At 44.8% G+C, this 22,555-nt stretch overlaps 1 long non-coding RNA gene across 1 annotated transcript in view; it reads left to right on the top strand.

Annotated features, from left to right (window-relative positions):
* The first annotated feature begins 456 nt into the window (after positions 1-456).
* LOC146405884 (uncharacterized) overlaps positions 457-22,555 on the top strand; it is a 37,888-nt gene continuing 15,789 nt past the window's right edge. The window contains exon 1 of the long non-coding RNA XR_014839443.1: positions 457-598. This is a non-coding gene — a long non-coding RNA (uncharacterized LOC146405884). The remainder of the gene's footprint in view (positions 599-22,555) is intronic.

Here is a 22,555-nt window from a genome sequence, read left to right as displayed (position 1 = left end):
GGGCTCTACCACCTTTATGGCGGGCACGACTAGCTTCCAACACAAATCCCAGTTTCTTCCCCCTTCCAGTACCAGGAAGACTACCGTCTCAGCCCCTGTGATAGGGATAGACTAGGCACAGGTGGTTGTAGAAGTCCGAATAGGGGATCCTTGATAAAGAGGGAAACCTGGGGGATATTGGGAGATTGTTGTTAAGTTCAAGAAAACCATCAGAATAAGACAGCTTGCTTAACTCCTGGAGATGGGAGATTGCCTCAGGTCTTTGGATAGGGGATGGGTGAGGCCTGCATTCAGATTCAGATCAACGGCAAAAGTTTGAAGACCACCCCTCAGCTGATCTGAATACACAACTCACTGGATACTCAGGAGGAGCTGCTACTCCCGGAAATGAAGAGGCGGGCCTTTCTAAAGCCCCGCCCCTGGGTGATAAAACTGTGGCGCACTGGATCCTCAGGCAGCGCTTCTTCGCCTTCCCGCTTGCATTTCTCACAAGCGTCCTATCCGGTTAAATCTGTTTCTGGCCTGTCACTCTGTCTCTCGCTGAATTCGTCTGCTCAGAGACATAAAGAACCTGAACCTCAGTGAGTCCGGACACAGGGTGAGTAACTCGAATTTAAAAATGTGGGTTTGAGCCACAATCTGACTTTAGATTGTGTTCGAGTCCTGGCATGTGGGTTCAAGCCCCAGGCATGTGGGTTCAAATCCCAATATGGTTTTTGGCTGGGTTCGAGTCCTGACATGTGTGTTCAAGTCTCAATCTGGGTTCTGGTTGGGTTCGAGTCCCGGGCATGTGTGTTCAAGTCCCAATCTGGGTTCTGACTGGGTTCGAGTCCTGACATGTGGGTTCAAGTCTCAATCTGGGTTCTGGTTGGGTTCGAGTCCCGGGCATGTGTGTTCAAGTCCCAATCTGGGTTCTGGCTGGGTTCGAGTCCCGGGCATGTGTGTTGAGTCTCAATCTGGGTTCTGGTTGGGTTCGAGTCCCGGGCATGTGTGTTCGAGTCTCAATCTGGGTTCTGACTGGGTTCGAGTCCCGGGAATGTGTGTTCGAGTCCCAATCTGGGTTCTGACTGGGTTCGAGTCCCAGGCATGTGGGTTCGAGTCCCGGGCATGTGGGTTGAGTCTCAATCTGGGTTCTGCCTGGGTTCGAGTCCCGGGCATGTGTGTTCGAGTCCCAATCTGGGTTCTGGTTGGGTTCGAGTCCCGGGCATGCGTGTTCAAGTCCCAATCTGGGTTCTGACTGGGTTCGAGTCCCAGGCATGTGGGTTCGAGTCCCGGGCATGTGGGTTGAGTCTCAATCTGGGTTCTGGTTGGGTTCGAGTCCCGGGCATGCGTGTTCGAGTCCCAATCTGGGTTCTGACTGGGTTCGAGTTCCGGGCATGTGGGTTCGAGTCCCGGGCATGTGGGTTGAGTCTCAATCTGGGTTCTGGTTGGGTTTGAGTCCTGGGCATGTGTTTTCGAGTCCCAATCTGGGTTCTGGCTGGGTTCGAGTTCCGGGCATGTGTGTTCAAGTCCCAATCTAGGTTTAGGTTGGGTTCGAGTCCCGGGCATGTGTGTTCGAGTCCCAATCTGGGTTCTGGCTGAGTTTGAGTCCCGGGCATGTGTGTTCCAGTCCCAATCTGGGTTCTGGTTGGGTTGGAGACCCGGGTATGTGTATTCAAGTCCAATCTGTGTTCTGATTGGGTTCAAGTCCCGGGAATGTGTGTTCAAGTCCCAATCTGGGTTCTGGCTGGGTTCGAGTCCCGGGCATGTGGGTTCAAGTCCCAATCTGGGTTCTGGCTGGGTTCAAGTCCCGGGCATGTGGGTTCAAGTGCGAATCTGGGTTTAGGTTGGGTTCGAGTCCCGGGCATGTGTGTTCGAGTCTCAATCTGGGTTCTGACTGGGTTCGAGTCCCGGGAATGTGTGTTCGAGTCCCAGTCTGGGTTCTGGTTGGGTTCGAGTCCCGGGCATGTGGGTTCGAGTCCCGGGCATGTGGGTTGAGTCTCAATCTGGGTTCTGGTTGGGTTCGAGTCCCGGGCATGTGTGTTCGAGTCTCAATCTGGGTTCTGACTGGGTTCGAGTCCCGGGAATGTGTGTTCGAGTCCCAATCTGGGTTCTGACTGGGTTCGAGTCCCAGGCATGTGGGTTCGAGTCCCGGGCATGTGGGTTGAGTCTCAATCTGGGTTCTGCCTGGGTTCGAGTCCCGGGCATGTGTGTTCGAGTCCCAATCTGGGTTCTGGTTGGGTTCGAGTCCCGGGCATGCGTGTTCAAGTCCCAATCTGGGTTCTGGTTGGGTTCGAGTCCCGGGCATGTGTGTTCGAGTCTCAATCTGGGTTCTGGTTGGGTTCGAGTCCCGGGCATGTGTGCTCGAGTCCCAATCTGTGTTCTGATTGGGTTTGAGTCCCGGGCATGTGGGTTCAAGTCCCAATCTGGGTTCTGGTTGGGTTCGAGTCCCGGGCATGTGTGTTCGAGTCCCAATCTGGGTTCTGGTTGGGATCGAGTCCCGGGCATGTGGGTTCAAGTCCCAATCTGGGTTCTGGTTGGGTTCGAGTCCCGGGCATGTGTGTTCGATTCCCAATCTGGGTTCTGGCTGGGTCCGAGTCCCGGACATGTGTGTTCAAGTCCCAATCTGGGTTCTGGTTGGGTTCGAGTCCCGGGCATGTGTGCTCGAGTCCCAATCTGGGTTCTGGCTGGGTTCAAGTCCCGGGCATGTTGGTTCAAGTGCGAATCTGGGTTTAGGTTGGGTTCAAGTGCCAATCTGGGTTTAGGATGGGTTCGAGTCCTGGGCATGTGTGTTCGAGTCCCAATCTGGGTTCTGGCTGGGTTCGAGTCCCGGGCATGTGTGTTCGAGTCCCAATCTGGGTTCTGGCTGGGTTCGAGTCCCGGGCATGTGTGTTCGAGTCCCAATCTGGGTTCTGGTTGGGTTCGAGTCCCGGGCATGTGTGTTCAAGTCTCAATCTGGGTTCTGGTTGGGTTCGAGTCCCGGGCATGTGTGTTCCAGTCCCAATCTGGGTTCTGGTTGGGTTCGAGACCCGGGCATGTGTATTCAAGTCCAATCTGTGTTCTGATTGGGTTTGAGTCCCGGGCATGTGTGTTCAAGTCCCAATCTGGGTTCTGGTTGGGTTCGAGTCCCGGGCATGTGTGTTCAAGTCTCAATCTGGGTTCTGGTTGGGTTTGAGTCCCGGGCATGTGTGTTCCAGTCCCAATCTGTGTTCTGGTTGGGTTCAAGTCCCGGGCATGTGGGTTCGAGTCTCAATCTGGATTTAGGTTGGTTTCGAGTCCTGGCATGTGGGTTCGAGTCTCAATCTGGGTTCTGGTTGGGTTCGAGTCCAGGTCATGTGTGTTCAAGTCCCAATCTGTGTTCTGGTTGGGTTCAAGTCCCGGGCATGTGGGTTCGAGTCTCAATCTGGATTTAGGTTGGGTTCGAGTCCTGGCATGTGTGTTCAAGTCCCAATCTGGGTTCTGGCTGGTTTCGAGTCCCGGGCATATGGGTTTGAGTGCCAATCTTGTTCTGGTTGGGTTCGAGTCCCGGGCATGTGTGTTCAAGTCCCAATCTTGGTTCTGGCTGGGTTCAAGTCCTGGCATGTGTGTTCGAGTCTCAATCTGGGTTCTGGTTGGGTTCGAGTCCCGGGCATATGTGTTCAAGTCCCAATCTGGGTTCTGACTGGGTTCGAGTCCCGGGCATGTGTGTTCGAGTCCCAATCTGGGTTCTGGCTGGGTTCAAGTCCCAGGCATGTGTGCTCGAGTCCCAATCTGGGTTCTGACTGGGTTCGAGTCCCGGGAATGTGTGTTCGAGTCCCAATCTGGGTTCTGGTTGGGTTCGAGTCCCGGGCATGTGGGTTCGAGTCCCGGGCATGTGGGTTGAGTCTCAATCTGGGTTCTGGTTGGGTTCGAGTCCCGGGCATGTGTGTTCGAGTCTCAATCTGGGTTCTGGTTGGGTTCGAGTCCCGGGCATGTGTGCTCGAGTCCCAATCTGTGTTCTGATTGGGTTTGAGTCCCGGGCATGTGGGTTCAAGTCCCAATCTGGGTTCTGGTTGGGTTCGAGTCCCGGGCATGTGTGTTCGAGTCCCAATCTGGGTTCTGGTTGGGATCGAGTCCCGGGCATGTGGGTTCAAGTCCCAATCTGGGTTCTGGTTGGGTTCGAGTCCCGGGCATGTGTGTTCGATTCCCAATCTGGGTTCTGGCTGGGTCCGAGTCCCGGACATGTGTGTTCAAGTCCCAATCTGGGTTCTGGTTGGGTTCGAGTCCCGGGCATGTGTGCTCGAGTCCCAATCTGGGTTCTGGCTGGGTTCAAGTCCCGGGCATGTTGGTTCAAGTGCGAATCTGGGTTTAGGTTGGGTTCAAGTGCCAATCTGGGTTTAGGATGGGTTCGAGTCCTGGGCATGTGTGTTCGAGTCCCAATCTGGGTTCTGGCTGGGTTCGAGTCCCGGGCATGTGTGTTCGAGTCCCAATCTGGGTTCTGGCTGGGTTCGAGTCCCGGGCATGTGTGTTCGAGTCCCAATCTGGGTTCTGGCTGGGTTCGAGTCCCGGGCATGTGTGTTGAGTCTCAATCTGGGTTCTGGTTGGGTTCGAGTCCCGGGCATGTGTGTTCGAGTCTCAATCTGGGTTCTGACTGGGTTCGAGTCCCGGGCATGTGTGTTCGAGTCCCAATCTGGGTTCTGACTGGGTTCGAGTCCCAGGCATGTGGGTTCGAGTCCCGGGCATGTGGGTTGAGTCTCAATCTGGGTTCTGCCTGGGTTCGAGTCCCGGGCATGTGTGTTCGAGTCCCAATCTGGGTTCTGGTTGGGTTCGAGTCCCGGGCATGCGTGTTCAAGTCCCAATCTGGGTTCTGACTGGGTTCGAGTCCCAGGCATGTGGGTTCGAGTCCCGGGCATGTGGGTTGAGTCTCAATCTGGGTTCTGGTTGGGTTTGAGTCCCGGGCATGTGTGTTCCAGTCCCAATCTGTGTTCTGGTTGGGTTCAAGTCCCGGGCATGTGGGTTCGAGTCTCAATCTGGATTTAGGTTGGTTTCGAGTCCTGGCATGTGGGTTCGAGTCTCAATCTGGGTTCTGGTTGGGTTCGAGTCCAGGTCATGTGTGTTCAAGTCCCAATCTGTGTTCTGGTTGGGTTCAAGTCCCGGGCATGTGGGTTCGAGTCTCAATCTGGATTTAGGTTGGGTTCGAGTCCTGGCATGTGTGTTCAAGTCCCAATCTGGGTTCTGGCTGGTTTCGAGTCCCGGGCATATGGGTTTGAGTGCCAATCTTGTTCTGGTTGGGTTCGAGTCCCGGGCATGTGTGTTCAAGTCCCAATCTTGGTTCTGGCTGGGTTCAAGTCCTGGCATGTGTGTTCGAGTCTCAATCTGGGTTCTGGTTGGGTTCGAGTCCCGGGCATATGTGTTCAAGTCCCAATCTGGGTTCTGACTGGGTTCGAGTCCCGGGCATGTGTGTTCGAGTCCCAATCTGGGTTCTGGCTGGGTTCAAGTCCCAGGCATGTGTGCTCGAGTCCCAATCTGGGTTCTGACTGGGTTCGAGTCCCGGGAATGTGTGTTCGAGTCCCAATCTGGGTTCTGGTTGGGTTCGAGTCCCGGGCATGTGGGTTCGAGTCCCGGGCATGTGGGTTGAGTCTCAATCTGGGTTCTGGTTGGGTTCGAGTCCCGAGCATGTGTGTTCGAGTCCCAATCTGGGTTCTGACTGGGTTCGAGTCCCGGGCATGTGTGTTCAAGTCCCAATCTGGGTTCTGGTTGGGTTCGAGTCCCGGGCATGTGTGTTCAATCTCAATCTGGGTTCTGGTTGGGTTCGAGTCCCGGGCATATGTGTTCAAGTCCCAATCTGTGTTCTGGTTGGGTTCGAGTCCCGGGCATGTGGGTTCGAGTCCCAATCTGGGTTCTGGCTGTGTTCGAGTCCCGGGCATGTGGGTTCAAGTCCCAGTCTGGGTTCTGGCTGGGTTCAAGTCCCGGGCATGTGGGTTCAAGTGCGAATCTGGGTTTAGGTTGGGTTCAAGTGCCATTCTGGGTTTAGGTTGGGTTCGAGTCCTGGAATGTGAGTTCAAGTCCCAATCTGGGTTCTGGCTGGGTCAAGTCACAGGCATGTGGGTTCAGGTCTCTATCAGGGTTCTGGCTGGGTCAAGTCCCAGGCATGTGGGTTCAAGTGCCAGTCTGGGTTCTGGTTGGGTTTGAGTCCCGGGCATGTGTGTTCAAGTACCAATCTGGGTTTTGGCTGTGTTCGAGTCCCGGGCATGTGGGTTCAGTCCCAATCTGGGTTCTGGCTGGGTCAAGTCCTGGGCATGTGTGTTCGAGTCTCAGTCTGGGTTCTGGCTGGGTCAAGTCCCAGGCATGTGGGTTCAAGTCCCAGTCTGGGTTTTGGCTGGGTTCGAGTCCCGGGCATGAGTGTTCAAGTCCCAATCTGGTTTTTTGCTGGGTTGAGCCCCGGCACGTGAGTTCAAGACCCAGTCTGCATTCTGGCTGGGTTCAGGCCATTCGTGCAGTCAGTCTCACCTGTGCAGTGGATGGCAGTACCAGTGAACCGCCTGCCATATCTTCTTCCCCTGTCTTGGCTCACTCTGAAAGTTTGTGTTTGCACCCACATGCCACAGATTGAAGAGTCCTGAATTCTGTGTCACCTCTTGTAGGAGAATCATCCTTCATATAGTCTGTTAGACTTTGAGGGAGTAAAAATCAAGGTTTGGTTTTGTTAGGCACTGGAAATTTGGTGCCGTTTGCTACCAAGCATGACCTAAGTTCTGCTGATGGATGAAAGGTCCTTCCTACATTTGGATGCTTGGCAGAGGCTCAGCATGCCTTGGGTCCTTCCATTTCTGTGTCTTCCCATCATTCTTCTAATAATTTTGTGCTGGTAAAGCCTGTGAGTCAAAGCACACTCTTGGTCAGATGGAGGGTGACAAATAGAAAACAAAGCACAGTGAAGGATACCAACTTGGATTTAGAACACCAAACCTGGAAAATAATGTGGAAAATGTTACTAAGCATAACTGGGAGCTATGTGGCCAATGATTTCTCATTATCAGCTCAAATATAAAAGGAATTTTAGAGTAATTCAACTATTTAACTTTGTTAAAAAATATTGGGGAGAAGGGTAAGTAGATGGTAGATTCTCAATGCATAGGGGAAAAAAAAACTCTTAAATTTATTTTCCCTATTCCTGCCACTACTTGTACCCTCTGCACAGAGCAGCTGCTCCTTGAAACTCTTGTCTTTGTTTTTCATCCCCAATCCCTCAAAATTCTGCACCATCTGATACTTGCCAATGCAGTGCTTCACTGACTTGGACGGCTACTCTTTCCCTCTGCCTTCCTGCTTTTTTTTAAATTCTTTTCTTCTGCCAGCTGCTATTTGCCTTTCAATAAAAGAAAAAGGCCTCACATACTCATACATTCATAACTTCCATCTCTATTGTGTATGAATGTGAATATCAAATTACTAGGCAAGATAGCATGAATTTATTAGCTTGAACAGGAAAATCCAAACTTTGGGCAGCCCATGGTGGTTTAGAACTTGGGTTCCCAACCCCCAGATTTTTTTGTTTGCTAGCAGTGTGAATTGGCAGCCAGTTAGCCCTTCCGAGTACCAGTAAATGCGTTTGTAAAATAAAATCAACACTACTTACCCCACGGGCTTATTACCAGGTTCAGTGAGGTAATGTATATGAAGTACTTAGGGCAGTATTGGACATGGAGGAAGAGCTCCGTAAGTATGAACTCTCCTTTTCCACCTCCTCCTTCTCTTGGGCCCCCATCCCCCCCACTGTACTCTGTTCCTGTCACTTGGAAAGCACTCAAGTAAATTAATTCGCCCATTCTTCTCATGGCTTTGAAGTAGGGTTTGTAACATTCATTTTGCAGATCAGAACACGTAGGAAGAAAGGAAGAGAGACAAAGGGGAAAAGAGGAATGAGGTACTTGGGGCTCAATTTCTCTCATTTGAATTTTAATCTAAGTTGAGAGTTAAATTAGCTTCCTGCCTCCATTTTCCTTGAGAATTCCAGTTAACAGCACTTTTCTACATTTCCAGGCCAGACTATAGTTGGGAGGTCTATTCATTCTTAAGGATGAACATGAAACAATCTGGCAAAATAAAATCAGTGAGGTGCAACCATCTTATTGAATTTGACTGACAGAATCTGAACATTTCCAAACATTCTTCTTACATACAGGAGATGTCATAACAAAATACCTCCAGCTGTCATAACAAAATACCACAGGCCAGGTGTCTAAAACAATAGACATTTATTTTCTCAGAGTTCTGGAGGCTGGAAGTCCAAGATCAAGGTGCTGGCAGGTGGGTTTCCTCTGAGGCCTCTCTCTGTGGCTCACAGATGGCCGTCTTGTTGCTGCCTCTACACAGGGTCCTTCTCCAGGGCATGGTGTCTGCTGTCTCTCTCCATCTGTATCTTTATCTCCTCCTAGAAGGACGTCGGTCATGTTGAGTGACGGCCCACCCTGAAGGCCTCACATTAACTTAATCACCTCTGTAAAGACTCCATCTCCATGCGATGAACTGGGGTTTAGGGCTTCAGCACATGAATTTTGGGGGAATACCATCTAGCCCATAACAACTGTAAGGTATAAAGAGACTTTGTCAACTTATTGATGTGTGAACATTTTGATGTGTAGGGAATTCTTTTTTTTTTTTTTTTTGTCTTATGTCTTTTTAGGGCTGCACCCATGGCATATGGAGGTTCCCAGGCTAGGGGTCTAATCAGAGTTGTAGCTGCCAGCCTACACCACAGCCACAGCAACGCCGGATCCAAGCTGCTTCTGTGACCTGTGCCACAGCTCTAGGCAATGCTGGATCCTTAACCCACTGAGCAAGGCCAGGGATCAAACCCACAGCCTCATGGTTCCTAGTTGGATTTGTTTCCACTGCAACACAATGGGAACTCTGGGAATTCATTGTTTTTAATGCAACACTCTGCAGAAGTTGAATACCACTGATATGAACTTGTCACATCCCAAGAGGTGTCACTGTCCTAGGAAGCTGTGGAAAGTGAAGCTCATTAATGTTCTTTTGGTTATGATTTAGTGATGAGCTGATGATGCATTACTAGTTCATAAAGTTTACTCTTTATGACGTTGAAACCGATGACTTTTTTTTTCTGAGTTGACTGTTGTGAGACTTGAGAAACTAATAATGCTTAGAGGAGAAAAAAAAACACCATTCTCTGAACCCAGTTTAAAGAAGCAGAACTAGCATAGTGTTGAAGGGGGAATTATTTTAGTCTACAAAATATTCTAAGGCCCAACTGTTTAGATGTGCTTTGGCCTCAATAGGTTCAAGGATTATTTGACACCATTTTGTAAGACCCTATTGAATATTAAAAAAAAACTCAAGGTATTTTATTCCTATAGAACAATATTTCACAGTGGTATCAGCTATTTTGGGCTGGATATTTCCTTCTCTTACTTTTCTCTTTGAAACCAAAAAGTAGAACCCCAGGAGCTCGCCTTGTTATGAAAAGCAAGGGGTCCCAGGTGAGATGGCCAAGGTTGAGAGGAATGCAGAGCCCTTTATTCCTTTTTCAGCAGGTTTGGCCTAGAATGAAGGCTGAGGTGTGGATAACAATGCAGTTGTATCTCTCTTTCTCTGACAATCTCACGTTCCTGGGAAGATCTTCAATTTTAAGGGTCCAGCAGGCTCTGGTAACGTGGGGAAGATGGCTGGGGTGAAGGGTGGCTGGAGCACGTGACTTGAAGTAGGACTATAAGGGGAGCATCAGCTCTCCTGTGAAGCGGAAGGCATGGGCGACCCCACGTCTGGGCACAGGTGACCACACGCCTTGGACCCTGGAAGGCACACTTGTGTCTTACACTTAAGATGATGATTGCAACGACAGACCCGAGCCGCATCCATGACCTATGCCACAACTCACAGCAATGCTGGATCCTTCACCCACTAGAGCAAGGCCAGGGATCGAACCCATGTTCTCATGGTTACTAGTCGGGTTCTTAACCCACTGAGCCGTAACGGGAACTCCAAGATAATGATTTCTTCAGACTGAATTCTTAATAATGCTGAAAGTCATCTTTGGTTCTGATAGACAAAGTCTTTCCTTTGAAGACAGTAGGCAGGTAGGTACAGTCGTGGAGATGTTAAAGTTTTTTGAAACCTCTCTGTAATGATTTCATAATAAGTAACTTTAGTAGAAATAAAGGACCCTAAACTCAATGCTCATCTTCAGTGACCCTTCGTAAAATTTATCCTGGTTAATTCCCCAACTCTGTGATTCTATGGCCCCATCTTCCTCCTCCTTTTCCCCCGACACCTGACGGATCTCCCCCTGCAGCATTCGTTGCTGTCTGTGCACAGGAAACAAGGATCTTTCCTCTTGACTTCTGAGTCCCTCAGCTGCACTTAACCTAACCCTTGGAGTATTGGATTGTTTAAATGGGATGATCTATTTTCACTGCATAATGAACATGGAACACCTGAGAGTTCTCCTAGATGATGTTTGAGGCCTCATTTAGCTCTAAAATGTCTAAAATCCAGTGTCTCATCTCCATAAGGTACTTCTCTATTTTATCCCACAAAGTGAATATAACTCTGTCATCCACTCTTTAATCAAGAAAGCTTCAGTGTTCTTGGACTATTTCTTGGGCTTCTCTGTCTCTCATACGCTGCCAAATGCTGCCCGCATTGTTTTCAATAGCATATTTCCTTGTTTTCTGGCAAGGAAAGCTTTATAACATTTCCAAAATAAGTAAGTCTCCAGTATCTGAGTAGGCCAAGCATTTGGCAAGTCCCAATATGTGAGAGAGTTTGTGGAGTCTATTCTAAAATTTCCCTTCTTTCTCTTTTACCCTATACTAGGTAAGCAATTATTTCTGCCACCCTTTCATCATTTGTCTCCTCTCTGGAGCCCCCTGAGGCTTGCGGCCAGACATGACGAAGGGAGTCTCTCTGAATGATAGCCTGTAACTGTCAGCGTTTCCCTGGGAGGGGCTGAATTCCCTTTTCAATCCAAACAACCAAACCAGAATAAAATCTCTGCAATATTTCTGGCCTATAAACAGCATGCCTTCCTTGGTTCGCTTCCTGACACCTCCCCAGACTGTTTGGGTTTTCGCAAACATCCTTCTTGGCTTCAGGAAGGGTGGGATGAGATTGTTTAGTTGTTCAAGGGGTTCTGAAGTCTCTCTCATCAGCAGTGGTTCCTTGAGGAAGCAGGGACAGAACAGGCGCTCGGAGGGAGCAAGGTGAAGCTTGTGGGGGAGGGGGAAGCAAAGATGAAATCTTGCTCCAAAGTGCAGATCCGGAAAGGTTGGGAAAAGCAAGAGCATTTCAGACTCCCGGGCTTGCTCACATACAGCCAATAACAGCCCAAGATCTACTCTGCTTGACCCTGTTTAGCTCAAGCTGGCAGAATTGTAAAAAGTCACTTGACCAGCCTGCGTCAGGTGCGTCACTTCGAGGTGGGTAGCGTCCAGATCATCTCCATTAAAGGGTGAGGGGGTGGACCTTTGCTTTAGGTCATTCTGTATGGCCGTGTGCTGTCAAGGACCAGGCTGACATGAGAGCGTATCATGTCACGGCCAAGAGCACCTGAACAAACTTACAAAAAGAAACAGGCCCCTTTTCTTCTTTCCTTTTTTAAAAGGAAGAGCAAGAAACGAAGAGTAAATGGTTGTCTTTCTGTTCTTTGTCCTCTTTCTGACAAGAACAGCTGTGACATTATGAATGACAAAGAAGGAGCAATTTGCAGGGACACGGGGCCAAATTATCAAAATTCAGTCCCTGTTTATCCATGGCATAAATATACGTGACGTTGGGGCTCATTCTTGGAACACATCGTACAGTTTCGCACAGGGTAGGGGGTGTATCTGTGCACCACTGAATTTCTACCATGTTTAACTCCTCCGAGGCATGGACGACGATCCTACGGGAAGCTCACTGGACTAGGGGATGGTTAACCACACGTGAGTTTCTGGACAGCTGACAATCTTTCTTTATTGATACTAAATTTGTGAACCACAGAGTAGATGATAGATCCATAAAGAAGTACTTTTTTATTTTTTCAATATTTCAGTATATTTTGCAGTATGTTTTAATGTAGTATGGCCACTGCTATAAGTATAGACATGCCTAGCAAAAGTCATTCAAGCTATTTGCAGGAATTTATAGCAAAGGTGCCTTTAGAATTCAGGGATCCTAGGAATCCAAACAGTAGCTTCGAGAGCTCCGAATGAGTACACGATGGCACAAGCAGTTGTCAACGTTCTTTTCATAACATTCTCTAAGTAACTCTGAAGCCGGTGCCATTGCTGATCAGTTAGTGTTCTGGTCCAGTGGGTCCCAGGACTCACACCATAACATCGGGGGAAATCTTTGCTTTTCTACCACTTGTGTCTGAGGATGATATTCTTCAGGTGGAAGTTGTCAGCTAATTGGTGTCAGACAAGTCTCCCCGGGGCCCAGCAAGCTCTGAGCCTACTATGTAAGTTAGCTAAGTTTTACCAAGGTAAATACTGATTCCCCAGATGAGGACTCCATCTAAAGAAGGAAGCTGAACAGTGGAGTACTTGCTAGAGTCCTGTGCTGTGTTGTCTTTTCAGCACTGGCCACTTTAGTCTCCCCCAGTGGAAATAAGCATCAGTTAGGTGTTTCGTTTTTTTGTTTTTTAATTTTTAAATGGCGTTATGATGCTCCTTGTTTGTTGTTCATGGGCCAAAGTCTCTGGTGAAGTTGGCTGGACTTCCAGCATTTGATGCAGATGCATTCCCTGAGCCTCAGAGTGATTTAGAGGTTCCAGGTTGTACTGTGAGAGCCTCACTGGGGACCTCATTTAGCCTTGGGGATAAGGAGGCAATGAGAAAGGGGACTCTGGGCCCGGCTAAGTTTTATTTTCCCAGAGTCAACTGGAAGGTGCACAGCAGGGCCCTCAGCTTCCTCTAGGGTTTGAGACGGAGGAAGAAACAAAGACCATGGGTTCAAATAGTCTCTTGAGATACACCAGTTAGGGCTTGGGAACCTTCCAGTCTTTGTCTACTGACTGAGGCCTTCTTATACGTGCGATATCTATTATCTTCTCTCCATAATTCATAATAAAACCTATGGGATAGAGCTCAAAAGCTAAGAATGGTGTCAGATTCTGCTGCCGTATTAATGTTTTAATATTGTTTAATGTTTAATATTGTATGATGTTTTAATATTGAATAAACCTGCCCAGTTTCATTGCTTTGCTTTTACTTAGAGTATTAATAAAAAGTGATGGCAACATCCACCTATGATTTGTTTTGCAGTTTTCATGGTGGAGTAGGTAATTTTATATATATATATATATGTATATATATATATATATATGAAAAAATAAACTTTATGCATACACATATATTTATCATTCCATTATCCTTTTTTTCTTTTTTAATCCTGAGTTCCTAAAGGACAGGATAATCTCCCATCTAGGTTAGCTCAAGTAACATTTAAAAAGTTCTCTAAGACGATGTGGTGGAAAGAATCCAGGAAATGGAGTGAGTCATCTTGACTTCATGTCCCAACTCTATCACTGTGCGACCTTCTGCGAATCACTTGATCTCATTGACTTTCAAAGTTTTCATCTATAAGCTGAGGATAAAAACTGTTCACTCTTTCAAAAAGTTGTGATGATCCAGTAAGATACTGATGATATCAAAGCACTGTGTAAACCCTAAATCAATAACTACCATTTAATCTCAGTAACATTAATGTAGGTTTTGATTTAAAGTGTTTCCTAAACTTAAGAGTATAGTAAGGTTAACATTTTTTTCTGGCTTTTTGCTTATGCAACTATGTACAGCAGCATGTTCCTGGTTAGGAAACAGTTCTATCCCCATGGTATCTTGATAGCTCTGAGAATTAAAAAAAAAAAAAAAAAGGGAAAAAAAAGGAATAGACTAGTGAATAAACTCCACTCATTTTTATTATAATGATTTTTTTGGTTTCAATTATTTGTATATTTCTGTGTAAACCAAAATGGGGTAACCTGAGATTTGGATATCTTTCCAATAATTTAATTTTCACAGTCAAAGCCTCATTTTGCAGATTTGATCTCCTGCAAGAAATGTCTGATGTAAAAAACTGGATCTTGGATTTACGACAATAAAGATAACTTTTGATGTATCCCTGAGCTCACTAGATCTCAATCTTTATTCAGATATAGATAAGATTAAGATTGAAAAAACTGAAAGAAAAGGGATCTAAGACCATAGTGAAAAATAAACAAAAGTTTGGGAGGTAGCTTTGAGATCAAGTGTCTAAATCAGCACCACCATGGAGAGAAAAGATCTGAGACTGTGAAAGTTGGAAAAATAACACCCCAAACTCCCACATTAGTCGAGTTCTCTTAATAAGAACTAGTGTGGCCACAGGTTAAGTACTGCCCCTGGGCCCTTGGGATAAGTCAGCAGAAATCTCCTTTAGGGGAGAGTATCACCAGGTTAGGTCCTGGAATCACTGCAGATTAAGTTTAATAAAATGTGGGTTTGCAAATAAATAATGTCCTGCAGAAGATGTATAAACTGCTATAAAAAAGCCAAACCAATAAATAACCATAGGTAAAACCGCAAGTTTTAAAACATTAGTATTATGATATATAGAATACAAAATAGTTACAAGTTAAATGGTTAAAATAAATTAAAAAATATACAGTAAAGTTGAGCATAAACTAAAAGTTACAAAATGAATTGATCATATCTGAAAAACAAAAAGAACCATATGGAACTTATAGGAATAAAAAACATAAATCTTGGAGTTCCTTCTGGCTCAGTGTGTTAAGGATCTGGCATTGTCACTGCAGCAGCTAGGGTCACTGCTGTGGCATGTGTTTGATCCCTGGTCTGGGAATTTCTAAATGCCATGGTGTGGCCAAATAAACAACAAAAAATACAAACCTTAAAATTGCAAACCTGAATGACTTAAAGAGAAATTGAGACATACATGAAGAAACAATTCATGAACTAGAAGATAGACCTGAAGAAATTACCTAGGATGTAACATATAATAAGAATAGGGACATTTTGAAAGAGATTAAGAAATATGGAAAATAGAATGAAAAGAGATTGGAAAATAGAATGAAAAGAGATAACTTATTTCTAATTAGTCTGAAGGAGAAATAGAATTGACAAAAGACAATGTTGAAAAAATGATGACTAATACTTTCCCAGAATTCATGAAAGAAATTCAGATATTGAAAGAAAACTGTACACCAAAAAATAAAGATGAAAGAAAATTTACACATAGTTATTATAGAATACCAAAGACACATTGGAAATTTAAAGATAGCCAAAGAGATTTTAAAATTTATATAAGAATGAAATAAGAAAAAAGGGATAAAATAAGGCAAATAGCCTGCAATTAGGTGGCAGGTAGCATTTGTGATTTATCAATAATCATAATATAAATGGATTAGCCTCATAAATTATATGACAAATGTAATTAAGAAAAGAAAAAATTTAACTACTAAAATGTATACTACTTACAAAAAAAGTTCTAAAATGCAAAAACATGGAAAGTCTCAAAAATAAAAGACATAAAATTATATACAGGCAAATGCTAACTGAAGGAAAATTGTTAATGTAATATGTTTATATCAGACAAAAATATATCCTCAAACAAGGAGAATTATTGCATAATGATAAAATTTCCAATTTATCAGGAGGATCAACTTTAGACTTGCATGGCTTTAATAAAACAGACATAAAATACATACAGCAAACTATAGCAAATCTACAAGAAATGGACACACTCACCACTACTATGTGTGTATGCAATACACCCTCAGTTACTGATGGGCAAAGTAGATGAAAATGAATAGAGCTAAAGAACACAGCTGGTCTGCATGAACTAATGTCCATCGATGGAACACGGCACCTACATCTAGAGAATATACATCCTTAAATTATGCATGGGAGAGTCAGCAAAATGGCTTGCATAATAGGACAGAAAGAAATTCTCAGTAGATTTCAAACACCCTGCTGTCATCATACAGTGTCTGGTTACCACGGTACAATTATGTGAAAGTAAATGACAAAAGATAAAAAACACTACCATTGAAATATCCTTGCATACTGATACACAGGCATTAAATGGTTTTCATTTTCAGGAACTCAGGTACTTAGTGTTTTATAAAAAGCAACTTCATTAGACTTATTCTAATCTTATTTTACTCGGTTGATTCTGTAAATATAAATATTTTACAAAACTAAGACACAAAATTAAACTGGAAAAACAAAACCTCCTGGAAATCAAAATAAAAGTTAACCTAAATTAGCCATTTGGTGGCATAACCACACAACAGAAGCTATTAAGTGATTTAAAATGTCATTCAATTTTAAGTCTTCAATGTACATATATACACGCAGGACAAAAAGAATTTCTAAAATTATATGCTGTTTTCAACAATCATATTGCCACTAATTATGTTAGTGTCATAATTTAGAGTCTGTTCTGTGTGATATGGATAAAACAAGTAATTAATTACGTGATGTTGAATCATTCCCAGTATCACTGAGTACAACAACAAAAAATGGTAGTGAAAAAAAGAAAGCATGAATCTGAAGGAGTGAAGCAAAAACCCTGGAGTCCTTAATTTGATTTGGAATATTAGCATTAACTCATGATGGGTTTTATCTTTTTAAAAACTATTTTTCTCTTGGCTTCATTGACTGAAAAGACCCAGAAACAACAACCAATCTAGCAGCACTGAACACCTTAACAGTCCAGATTGTGGTCTCTAAATACATTTTTTCTTTAAAAGAAACCATGGATCTTTAGAGGAAAGGCTGATTCCAGGTCGAGCGGAGCAGTGGGAGAAAAGATGTAAGATGGACTTCACCATCAAAATCCACATTATCATGTTCTATCCTTGAAAGAACCAAGGAGGTAACTTGAAGAAGCTCCCATCAGCAAAAAATTGGATATTCTGAGCATCAATACTAATAACATCTGCAATGGACCAATGCACATTAAATGTAATTATATCAATGAGCTTGTAGTGATGAAAAAAAAAATAAAACAATTAGTTGGTCACCACTGGAAGGTGCAAAAAACCCAAACTTTATTTCAAAAAATAATAAATAAGAATCAAGACTTTATTCTGCCTTTCCTATAAAAATTGTACTCTGGGTACCCAAGGTATAGATGAGGAGAAAAGCATTTTTATTGAAGTATTGCAGCTGACAAAAACCATAGGATTAGAATATTACCAGTTTTCAAGTTTGAATAGGTCCAGGCAATATTCAGTGATGGCAGATGCATCACCTAAAGATGATCAGACATGTGCTCGATGGAAGAAAATGCCACCAGCTGTGAAGGTGCTTTGTGAGGGAGAGAGAGAGAGATGAATCTGATTAATCCTAGGAGATTAGGAAATTCTTAGGGCAGAATCACCTAAGTGACAGTCATCAGAGTGTAATAAACAAGACTTGTTATGTGGAAGCTCTTCAGAAGAAGCTGATTTATTCCCCAAACACAGTGAATAAAAAATAGAGAGTGTGTGTGTACATGTGTGAGGGATCTAGGGATTGAAGAGCTTAAGGTCCTGCATAGGACAAACACAATGTGTGAACCACATTTGAATCCTGATTCAAACAACCAGTTTAGAAAACACTGTGATACTTATAACTGGAAATGTGAGTATTGACGGTGTTCAATACACAGTGAAAACGGACTTGGTGTTAAGTACATGATAACAGTGTTGTGGTCACATTACAAAAACGAAATGCCAGACTTTGCACTGTGGTGCAGAGTAAGGATCCAGCATTGCCACCGCTGTGGCATAGATTGCAGCTATGGCCAGGATTCCGTCCCTGGCCCAGGAACTTCCTTATGCTGTGGGTGTGGCCAAAAAACAAAGACAAAAACAAAAGAAAACAAAACGCTTGCATTTTGGAGATTGGTGCGTGCTCTAGTTAGCTGTATTAAACATCGGTGACATTCTGCAGTAAGAGTTCAGCTTGATTTGCTGAGATGAGAGTCAGGTGGCTGCCTGCTGATCTAGAATGGCCTTGGATAGGACAGCTAGAGTGACCACATGGCTCTCCCTCAGCAGGCCAGCTCAAATACATTCTCTTGGTGGTGGCAGAGCCCGAGAGTGGGAGCGAGCTTGATTGCACCAGCAATTTGCTTGTGTCACATTTACTAGAATTTCACTAGCATCCCAATGGACAAGGTAAATCACATGGTGAGCCCAGAGCCTTAGTGAGAGGCCAGGAGGAAGCTACACGCATAGACGGGGTCTGGCTAGAGGGGAAGAAAGGGCATCACTTTTTTAGGTGGGGAGGGGGGCTGTGCCTGCTGGCATGTGAACGTTGCCTAGCCAGGGATTGAACCTGAGTCCCGGCAGTGACAACACTGGATCCTTAACCTGCTGAGCGACCAAGGAACTCCAAAAAGGCACCACCTTGGTGCCATGCCATTGTACTAAATTAGGGAGGGTGGGCAGGGTTAGAGATGCAGTAAGCTTTTCCACCCAGTGATCATTGTTAAAGCTGGACAATGAACACCTAGGGATTCATTATATGATTCTATCTACTTTTGTATTTGCAATTTTCTATCCTAGAAAAGGAAAGAAAGAAGTCTCCAGTTCCTCCATCTGGGAAGGCTATTAGTGGATCTTCTTGAGAGTTTCTGATGAATACACTGTTCTCCAATGTTCTTTTCATGTTCTCATTAGGCTGAAGCAGATCACAAAGTCATGATTCTTCTGCCTGGGGGGCTGGACTGTGGGTGGGGAAGGCAGCAGATTCTTGAACATACTGGTATTTATGCCAGTCTCAATGACCAAGTTTCTATGTAAAATTCTCTCTACCCGTACCTGTTTGTACTTTATTGTGAAGCATATGACAGAATTGTGTCCTTTATGTGTCGTACACTGTGTGGTTTGATGTATTTTTTTAAGTTTTATTGAAGTACAGTTGATTTGCAGAGTTGTGATAATTTCTGCTGTCTAACGAAGTGATCCAGTCTTTTTCAGATTCCTTATCAGATTCTTCCCCCATATAGATCATCTCAGAATACTGGGTAATTTCCCTGTGCTGCGCTACACAGTAGGTCCCTGTGGGCCAGGCATTCCATATACCACAGTGTGCATATGCCAGTCTCAAACGCCCAGTCCCTCCCTCCCCTGCAGCCCGTCCTCTTTGGTAACCATAAGTTTGCTTTCCAAATCTGTGAGTCTGTTTCTGTTCTGCAAATAAGTTCACTTGTATTCATTTTCCCCCCTAGATTATCCATGTAAGTGATGCCATATGATATTTGTCTTTCTCTGACTTACTTCATTTAGTAATTTTTAGTTGTTTGAACACATGACAATTTCAACTTAACTAGTTTCTTTCCCTCTTCTTTCTTTCCTTCTCTCTTTTTTGTCACTTTCTTTCATGTTCTTACGTTAAAGGATATTTACTGCACTTCTGCGAAGGCCAGTCACTGTGCTAGGCACTGGTGATAAAAGGGTGGGCAGAGAAGCAGATCTGCCCTGACTCTACGATTTATAATTTCAAGCTCAAATTCATAATATATGTGAGAATGCTCTTGTGGTTTAGGTCTATCAGACTACTTTTTCACAGTACTTAAATGGCACTTTTCCCCTCTTCTTAACAGAAATTCGGCCCAAAGTCTTCTAAAACTAAGCAGCCACCTGCTGTAAATCCAGCCCTTCAGTTATTCCATACTTGTAAATCTTTATATTTCAGGTCACAAATCTAGAATTTTTCTGACACTAATTTTCGCATTCAAGTCTTTGCAAATTGCATATTTGGACCACATAGAGCAATTCGCATGCAGTGAAGGAGTTTACACTGAAAACCCAAGGAAGGGGGTGGGCTTGGTTATGCTCATTTTTCTGAGAGCAAATGAAAAGGACAAAACTACATTGGTTCGTGAACCTGGTTGTACTTGGAATGGGTTTTACATCTTCCATTTGTCTTGCCCGGAAAGATATATATATATTTTTTTGTGGCATTTCCTCTTTAGTTTGGGGCAGTCATAGGTAGAGCTGTTGTGTAGAGTAGTGATTATCTATGTAAGAAGCCAGCACGCTACTTCTATATTCAGGTTTGCTCTCTTAATTCGCTGCCAAGCTCACTCAGGCCCTTAAAGCATCATCCTGGACTTTGGGGGAACTCAGAAAACAGAGCCTGGAAGCTATGTCCAGGGTGGCAGGTCCAGCTGGATGAGAAGAGGCCCATCCTCTAGGAAATGTAGCCAGGACCCTACTATTCAAGAGGCATCACAGAAGAATAAAAGCCCCCTTAAGACAAACAAGGTGTGTTTCCAGGTTGCTCCCTCCACGATCCACCTGCAACCATCAGTAGCCACAAGAAAGATCGATAGCATCCATAATCATTTTGCTTGACTGAGGAAACCTAGCCCACTGTCAGTTTCAGGTGATGGATAATCTTTTTGCAATTTTTGTTTTAAAGTGAACTTTATTTCTGGTGGTCTGTGAAGAACCCCGTCTTTGTAACACCTTAGGGGCAAACTCCGTCTTGTACCAGGGCTATTTCCAAGAAGACAGTTCAGCTGAAGCCTCTGTGCCCTCCAGGTGGCTCCTTCCACAGTCTCCTTGTGGAGGAAAAAACCCGCACAAAAACAAATGCAGCAGGCCAGCGAGGGTGATGTCATACATATGCATTAAAGGCGGAAGGGCGTGAGGTCTTCCCAGCTGTTCACTAAATGCTTCCGCCCTGGGCACCACGGGTGAGCTTGTTAACCCTTCACCTCTGCAGAAGGGGATCGGCAAAGGTGAAGTTGCTGGTGTCCTTTTAAATCTACAGCTATTTGTGGTACCAATAAAATGCTCACGATGGGCCCAGATGGTAATAGGGATTTTAGTCATGAGCATCCCTGCGCAGCAATCACATGAGCAGCGCAAAGGGAAGGGGCAGCATTTTCGTTTTCCTTGTTAAGAGATGGCGGAAGCCTGGATTTGAATCTGGGCTTTGCAACTTTCTAGTTATGCCAGGGTATAACCACTGGGTCTCTACGGCTTCCAAGTCTCCGGAATGAGACTGATATTCTATATCCCTGTCTCAAAGGATGTTGTGAAGATGAAGCAAACACTACGTGTCAAATGCAGAGCATAATGTTCTAACAGAGGCTAACTTAGAAATATTGCTGACAAGGAAGAAGAGCTTGAAAGTGGTAATGAGAAGGAGGATAAGGATGAGGACGAAGATGATGACAGGGAGGAGGGTGAGAGAACAGCCTTCTGGAATTATGTGATCTGGGGAAGCAGCCCCAGAGATGTGAATTCAGTGTTTCCAGGCATCTAGCTATCTCTTATTTGTTTTCAACTATTTGGATTTTTATCATTGAGGGCAGCTTTCATGTTTATGTCTCTCTTTCTTATTTTATTTTATTTTATTTTTTTGTCTTTTGTCTTTTTAGGGCCGCACTTGCAGCAATGTGGAGGTTCCCAGGCTAGGGGTTGAATTGGAGCTGCAGCTGCCAGCCTATGCCACAGGCACAGCAACGTGAGATCCAAGCTGAATCTGCAGCCTACACCATAGCTCATGGCAATGCCAGATCCTTTACCCACTGAGTGAGGCCAGGGATCAAACCCATGTCCTCATGGATACTAGTCGGGTTTGTTAACCACTGAACCAAGACGGGAACTCCTATGATTCTTTATTTTTTAAATTTTTTATTAAAGTATAGTTGATTTACAATGTTCTGTCAATTTCTGCTATTCAGCAAAATGACCTGGTCATACGTATATATACGTATACACACACACACACATTCTTTGTCTCTTACTATAAATCATCCTTTTACGAGGTTATCAGCCATCTCCTAATGAATACTTCTCTAATCCAAGTTCAACAGGGTGTTGACATAGTGGTTTGGGTGGTATTTATACAACTCGGATTCTGTGCTGAGTCTTTCCTCCTTTGTTCTCTCTCTCTCTCTTTTTCTTTTTCGGGTTACACTTGAGGCATATGGAAGTTCCCAGGCTAGGGGTCGAATTGGAGTTGCAGCTGCCAGCCTACGCCACAGCCACAGCCACGTGGGATCTGAGCCTCATCTGCAAACTACACCATAACTCACAGCAATGCCAAATCCTTAACCCCCTGAACGAGGCCAGGGATGGAACCTGCATCCTCATGGGTATTAGTCAGGTTTGTAACCCGCTGAGCCATACATGGACACTTCCACTGCTCTTTTGATAGTCTTTTCAAACTTAATCTCCCATAATTTAAATGGGGTCTTATCCGTGAGACTGAAACTCCATCCACACATGTGGGTAAGTGTGTTCTTGGTACCTATGCAAACCGTGTTCAGTAACACAGAGCAGCTCTCTCGAGGCTGTAACTCCCACTGATTATACTATGGAATTGGTTTCAAGCAGGGGTCTGCAATCTGCAGCCTACAGGCTAAATCTGACCACTGCCTGCTTCTGTAAATAAAGTTTATCAGGACACAGGCAGGCCCATTTGTTTACGAGTGGTGGACGGCTGCCTCCTCCTACAACAATAGAATCTACTAGTTGCGATGGAGACCTCACAGCCCACAAAATCAAAAATCTTTACCATCTGGGGCTTTACACATAAACTTTTCTGGTTCTTGGTTCAGAGTAGAAAGGGTGGACTCTTTATTCCAGCTATAGGGACTTTGT

Source organism: Sus scrofa, chromosome 1, assembly GCF_054392235.1.
Source record: "Sus scrofa isolate SSC_HxYL_T2T_F1_AM1 chromosome 1, Sscrofa_HxYL_maternal_Yorkshire_Landrace_v2.0, whole genome shotgun sequence".
Classification (NCBI taxonomy): domain Eukaryota; kingdom Metazoa; phylum Chordata; class Mammalia; order Artiodactyla; family Suidae; genus Sus; species Sus scrofa.
The sequence above is the reverse complement of the archived record's forward strand: the minus strand, read 5'-3'. Positions and strand labels throughout refer to the sequence as shown.